This window comes from Oncorhynchus masou, chromosome 2 (genome assembly GCF_036934945.1).
Source record: "Oncorhynchus masou masou isolate Uvic2021 chromosome 2, UVic_Omas_1.1, whole genome shotgun sequence".
Classification (NCBI taxonomy): Eukaryota; Metazoa; Chordata; class Actinopteri; order Salmoniformes; family Salmonidae; genus Oncorhynchus; species Oncorhynchus masou.
In genome coordinates, this window is record NC_088213.1 from 11,069,121 (window position 1) to 11,077,232 (window position 8,112).

Consider the following 8,112-nt stretch of genomic DNA (forward strand, 5'->3'; position numbering starts at 1 on the left):
CTCTGCACTAAAAGATCCCAGTACAGAATCCTAACCCAAACAATCTGTCATCCCTCGGCACAATAAGATCCCAGTACAGAATCCTAACCCAAACAATCTGTCATCCCTCTGCACTAAAAGATCCCAGTACAGAATCCTAACCCAAACAATCTGTCATCCCTCGGCACAGTAAGATCCCAGTACAGAATCCTAACCCAAACAATCTGTCATCCCTCTGCACTAAAAGATCCCAGTACAGAATCCTAACCCAAACAATCTGTCATCCCTCTGCACTAAAAGATCCCAGTACAGAATCCTACCCTAAACAATCTGTCATCCCTCAATACCAAAAGATCCCAGTACAGAATCCTAACCCAAACAATCTGTCATCCCTCGGCACAGTAAGATCCCAGTACAGAATCCTAACCCAAACAATCTGTCATCCCTCGGCACTAAAAGATCCCAGTATAGAATCCTAACCCAAACAATCTGTCATCCCTCGGTACAATATGATCCCAGTACAGAATCCTAACCCAAACAATCTGTCATCCCTCGGCACAATAAGATCCCAGTACAGAATCCTAACCCAAACAATATGTCATCCCTCAGCACTAAAATATCCCAGTACAGAATCCTAACCCAAACAATCTGTCATCCCTCTGCACTAAAAGATCCCAGTACAGAATCCTTACCCAAACAATCTGTCATCCCTCGGCACAGTAAGATCCCAGTACAGAATCCTAACCCAAACAATCTGTCATCCCTCTGCACTAAAAGATCCCAGTACAGAATCCTAACCCAAACAATCTGTCATCCCTCTGCACTAAAAGATCCCAGTACAGAATCCTACCCTAAACAATCTGTCATCCCTCAATACTAAAAGATCCCAGTACAGAATCCTAACCCAAACAATCTGTCATCCCTCAGCACTAAAATATCCCAGTACAGAATCCTAACCCAAACAATCTGTCATCCCTCGGTACAATAAGATCCCAGTACAGAATCCTAACCCAAACAATCTGTCATCCCTTGGCACTAAAAGATCCCAGTACAGAATCCTAACCCAAACAATCTGTCATCCCTCGGTACAATAAGATCCCAGTACAGAATCCTAACACAAACAATCTGTCATCCCTCGGTACAATAAGATCCCAGTACAGAATCCTAATCCAAACAATCTGTCATCCCTCAGCACTAAAAGATTGCAGTACAGAATCCTAACCCAAACAATCTGTCATCCCTCGGCACTAAAAGATCGCAGTACAGAATCCTAACCCAAACAATCTGTCATCCCTCAGCACTAAAAGATCCCAGTACAGAATCCTAACCCAAACAATCTGTCATCCCTCAGCACTAAAAGATCCCAGTACAGTATCCTAACCCAAACAATCTGTCATACCTCGGCACAGTAAGATCCCAGTACAAAATCCTAACCCAAACAATCTGTCATCCCTCGGCACAGTAAAATCCCAGTACAGAATCCTAACCCAGACAATCTGTCATCCCTCGGCACTAAAAGATCCCAGTACAGAATCCTAACCCAGACAATCTGTCATCCCACGGCACTAAAAGATCCCAGTACAGAATCCTAACCCAAACAATCTGTCATCCCTCGTCACAATAAGATCCCAGTACAGAATCCTAACCCAAACAATCTGTCATCCCTCGGCACAATAAGATCCCAGTACAGAATCCTAACCCAAACAATCTGTCATCCCTCTGCACTAAAAGATCCCAGTACAGAATCCTAACCCAAACAATCTGTCATCCCTCAGCACTAAAATATCCCAGTTCAGAATCCTAACCCAAACAATCTGTCATCCCTCTGCACTAAAAGATCCCAGTACAGAATCCTTACCCAAACAATCTGTCATCCCTCGGCACTAAAAGATCCCAGTACAGAATCCTAACCCAAACAATCTGTCATCCCTCTGCACTAAAAGATCCCAGTACAGAATCCTAACACAAACAATCTGTCATCCCTCGGCACAGTAAGATCCCAGTACAGAATCCTAACCCAAACAATCTGTCATCCCTCTGCACTAAAAGATCCCAGTACAGAATCCTAACCCAAACAATCTGTCATCCCTCTGCACTAAAAGATCCCAGTACAGAATCCTACCCTAAACAATCTGTCATCCCTCAATACTAAAAGATCCCAGTACAGAATCCTAACCCAAACAATCTGTCATCCCTCGGCACAGTAAGATCCCAGTACAGAATCCTAACCCAAACAATCTGTCATCCCTCTGCACTAAAAGATCCCAGTACAGAATCCTAACCCAAACAATCTGTCATCCCTCTGCACTAAAAGATCCCAGTACAGAATCCTAACCCAAACAATCTGTCATCCCTCGGCACAATAAGATCCCAGTACAGAATCCTAACCCAAACAATCTGTCATCCCTCTGCACTAAAAGATCCCAGTACAGAATCCTAACCCAAACAATCTGTCATCCCTCGGCACAGTAAGATCCCAGTACAGAATCCTAACCCAAACAATCTGTCATCCCTCTGCACTAAAAGATCCCAGTACAGAATCCTAACCCAAACAATCTGTCATCCCTCTGCACTAAAAGATCCCAGTACAGAATCCTACCCTAAACAATCTGTCATCCCTCAATACCAAAAGATCCCAGTACAGAATCCTAACCCAAACAATCTGTCATCCTCGGCACAGTAAGATCCCAGTACAGAATCCTAACCCAAACAATCTGTCATCCCTCGGCACTAAAAGATCCCAGTATAGAATCCTAACCCAAACAATCTGTCATCCCTCGGTACAATATGATCCCAGTACAGAATCCTAACCCAAACAATCTGTCATCCCTCGGCACAATAAGATCCCAGTACAGAATCCTAACCCAAACAATATGTCATCCCTCGGTACAATAAGATCCCAGTACAGAATCCTAACCCAAACAATCTGTCATCCCTCAGCACTAAAAGATCCCAGTACAGAATCTTAACCCAAACAATCTGTCATCCCTCTGCACTAAAAGATCCCAGTACAGAATCCTAACCCAAACATTCTGTCATCCCTCTGCACTAAAAGATCCCAGTACAGAATCCTAACCCAAACAATCTGTCATCCCTCTGCACTAAAAGATCCCAGTACAGAATCCTAACCCAAACAATCTGTCATCCCTCGGCACAGTAAGATCCCAGTACAGAATCCTAACCCAAACAATCTGTCATCCCTCAGCACAGTAAGATCCCAGTACAGAATCCTAACCCAGACAATCTGTCATCCCTCGGCACTAAAAGATCCCAGTACAGAATCCTAACCCAAACAATCTGTCATCCCTCGGCACAGTAAGATCCCAGTACAGAATCCTAACCCAAACAATCTGTCATCCCTCGGCACTAAAAGATCCCAGTACAGAATGCTAACCCAAAAAATCTGTCATCCCTCGGTACAATAAGATCCCAGTACAGAATCCTAACCCAAACAATCTGTCATCCCTCGGCACAATAAGATCCCAGTACAGAATCCTAACCCAAACAATATGTCATCCCTCAGTACAATAAGATCCCAGTACAGAATCCTAACCCAAACAATCTGTCATCCCTCAGCACTAAAAGATCCCAGTACAGAATCTTAACCCAAACAATCTGTCATCCCTCTGCACTAAAAGATCCCAGTACAGAATCCTAACCCAAACAATCTGTCATCCCTCTGCACTAAAAGATCCCAGTACAGAATCCTAACCCAAACAATATGTCATCCCTCAGCACTAAAATATCCCAGTACAGAATCCTAACCCAAACAATCTGTCATCCCTCTGCACTAAAAGATCCCAGTACAGAATCCTTACCCAAACAATCTGTCATCCCTCGGCACAGTAAGATCCCAGTACAGAATCCTAACCCAAACAATCTGTCATCCCTCTGCACTAAAAGATCCCAGTACAGAATCCTAACCCAAACAATCTGTCATCCCTCTGCACTAAAAGATCCCAGTACAGAATCCTACCCTAAACAATCTGTCATCCCTCAATACTAAAAGATCCCAGTACAGAATCCTAACCCAAACAATCTGTCATCCCTCAGCACTAAAATATCCCAGTACAGAATCCTAACCCAAACAATCTGTCATCCCTCGGTACAATAAGATCCCAGTACAGAATCCTAACCCAAACAATCTGTCATCCCTTGGCACTAAAAGATCCCAGTACAGAATCCTAACCCAAACAATCTGTCATCCCTCGGTACAATAAGATCCCAGTACAGAATCCTAACACAAACAATCTGTCATCCCTCGGTACAATAAGATCCCAGTACAGAATCCTAATCCAAACAATCTGTCATCCCTCAGCACTAAAAGATTGCAGTACAGAATCCTAACCCAAACAATCTGTCATCCCTCGGCACTAAAAGATCGCAGTACAGAATCCTAACCCAAACAATCTGTCATCCCTCAGCACTAAAAGATCCCAGTACAGAATCCTAACCCAAACAATCTGTCATCCCTCAGCACTAAAAGATCCCAGTACAGTATCCTAACCCAAACAATCTGTCATACCTCGGCACAGTAAGATCCCAGTACAGAATCCTAACCCAAACAATCTGTCATCCCTCGGCACAGTAAAATCCCAGTACAGAATCCTAACCCAGACAATCTGTCATCCCTCGGCACTAAAAGATCCCAGTACAGAATCCTAACCCAGACAATCTGTCATCCCACGGCACTAAAAGATCCCAGTACAGAATCCTAACCCAAACAATCTGTCATCCCTCGTCACAATAAGATCCCAGTACAGAATCCTAACCCAAACAATCTGTCATCCCTCGGCACAATAAGATCCCAGTACAGAATCCTAACCCAAACAATCTGTCATCCCTCTGCACTAAAAGATCCCAGTACAGAATCCTAACCCAAACAATCTGTCATCCCTCAGCACTAAAATATCCCAGTTCAGAATCCTAACCCAAACAATCTGTCATCCCTCTGCACTAAAAGATCCCAGTACAGAATCCTTACCCAAACAATCTGTCATCCCTCGGCACAGTAAGATCCCAGTACAGAATCCTAACCCAAACAATCTGTCATCCCTCTGCACTAAAAGATCCCAGTACAGAATCCTAACACAAACAATCTGTCATCCCTCGGCACAGTAAGATCCCAGTACAGAATCCTAACCCAAACAATCTGTCATCCCTCTGCACTAAAAGATCCCAGTACAGAATCCTAACCCAAACAATCTGTCATCCCTCTGCACTAAAAGATCCCAGTACAGAATCCTACCCTAAACAATCTGTCATCCCTCAATACTAAAAGATCCCAGTACAGAATCCTAACCCAAACAATCTGTCATCCCTCGGCACAGTAAGATCCCAGTACAGAATCCTAACCCAAACAATCTGTCATCCCTCTGCACTAAAAGATCCCAGTACAGAATCCTAACCCAAACAATCTGTCATCCCTCTGCACTAAAAGATCCCAGTACAGAATCCTAACCCAAACAATCTGTCATCCCTCGGCACAATAAGATCCCAGTACAGAATCCTAACCCAAACAATCTGTCATCCCTCTGCACTAAAAGATCCCAGTACAGAATCCTAACCCAAACAATCTGTCATCCCTCGGCACAGTAAGATCCCAGTACAGAATCCTAACCCAAACAATCTGTCATCCCTCTGCACTAAAAGATCCCAGTACAGAATCCTAACCCAAACAATCTGTCATCCCTCTGCACTAAAAGATCCCAGTACAGAATCCTACCCTAAACAATCTGTCATCCCTCAATACCAAAAGATCCCAGTACAGAATCCTAACCCAAACAATCTGTCATCCCTCGGCACAGTAAGATCCCAGTACAGAATCCTAACCCAAACAATCTGTCATCCCTCGGCACTAAAAGATCCCAGTATAGAATCCTAACCCAAACAATCTGTCATCCCTCGGTACAATATGATCCCAGTACAGAATCCTAACCCAAACAATCTGTCATCCCTCGGCACAATAAGATCCCAGTACAGAATCCTAACCCAAACAATATGTCATCCCTCGGTACAATAAGATCCCAGTACAGAATCCTAACCCAAACAATCTGTCATCCCTCAGCACTAAAAGATCCCAGTACAGAATCTTAACCCAAACAATCTGTCATCCCTCTGCACTAAAAGATCCCAGTACAGAATCCTAACCCAAACATTCTGTCATCCCTCTGCACTAAAAGATCCCAGTACAGAATCCTAACCCAAACAATCTGTCATCCCTCTGCACTAAAAGATCCCAGTACAGAATCCTAACCCAAACAATCTGTCATCCCTCGGCACAGTAAGATCCCAGTACAGAATCCTAACCCAAACAATCTGTCATCCCTCAGCACAGTAAGATCCCAGTACAGAATCCTAACCCAGACAATCTGTCATCCCTCGGCACTAAAAGATCCCAGTACAGAATCCTAACCCAAACAATCTGTCATCCCTCGGCACAGTAAGATCCCAGTACAGAATCCTAACCCAAACAATCTGTCATCCCTCGGCACTAAAAGATCCCAGTACAGAATGCTAACCCAAAAAATCTGTCATCCCTCGGTACAATAAGATCCCAGTACAGAATCCTAACCCAAACAATCTGTCATCCCTCGGCACAATAAGATCCCAGTACAGAATCCTAACCCAAACAATATGTCATCCCTCAGTACAATAAGATCCCAGTACAGAATCCTAACCCAAACAATCTGTCATCCCTCAGCACTAAAAGATCCCAGTACAGAATCTTAACCCAAACAATCTGTCATCCCTCTGCACTAAAAGATCCCAGTACAGAATCCTAACCCAAACAATCTGTCATCCCTCTGCACTAAAAGATACCAGTACAGAATCCTAACCCAAACAATCTGTCATCCCTCTGCACTAAAAGATCCCAGTACAGAATCCTAACCCAAACAATCTATCATCCCTCGGCACAGTAAGATCCCAGTACAGAATCCTAACCCAAACAATCTGTCATCCCTCAGCACAGTAAGATCCCAGTACAGAATCCTAACCCAGACAATCTGTCATCCCTCGGCACTAAAAGATCCCAGTACAGAATCCTAACCCAAACAACCTGTCATCCCTCGTCACAATAAGATCCCAGTACAGAATCCTAACCCAAACAATATGTCATCCCTCGGCACAATAAGATCCCAGTACAGAATGCTAACCCAAACAATCTGTCATCCATCTGCACTAAAATATCCCAGTACAGAATCCTAACCCAAACAATCTGTCATCCCTCTGCACTAAAAGATCCCAGTACAGAATCCTAACCCAAACAATCTGTCATCCCTCTGCACTAAAATATCCCAGTACAGAATCCTAACCCAAACAATCTGTCATCCCTCTGCACTAAAATGTCCCAGTACAGAATCCTAACCCAAACAATCTGTCATCCCTCGGTACAATAAGATCCCAGTACAGAATCCTAACCCAAACAATCTGTCATCCCTCAGCACTAAAATATCCCAGTACAGAATCCTAACCCAAACAATCTGTCATCCCTCTGCACTAAAATAACCCAGTACAGAATCCTAACCCTTGATTGAAGAGTACAGTAAAGACACAAAGAGCAAAAACAATCATCTAAGATATTTTCTGCTGTAGTGACATGACTCAGGACATTTCAGACCGTAACAGTCAATAGTTAGACGACGATGCAACACATCATCCTCCAAAACGATACACATCTCAGAGTAGTATAGGCATGACTTGCCCGAAGAAATTGCTAATTTTTTATTGTTGACCCGATGTTAGAGTTACAGTATATGATACTATTATTATCTACACCATTTATCAAATGAATAATTAAAGCCCAGCGTGTGTTTCTCTTTGGATGTATACGTTTGAATATCATTCATGATGTGAGCGGCTCCTCAGCATCCAGAGCTCTTGCTGCTATATGTATTATCTCTATGATAATTTAACCATGTGGTTTTCACAGAAACATTCACCATTCTTACTATTACTACACACATAGACACACCCACACAACATCAAAGACATTCAGCATCCAATCAAAATCTAATACAACAGGTGAATACAACAGGTGATAACTGGGCGGCAGGTAGCTTAGCGGTCAAGAGTGTTGGGCCAGTAACTGAAAGTCTCTGGTTCGAATCCCCGAGCCAGCTAGGTGAACAA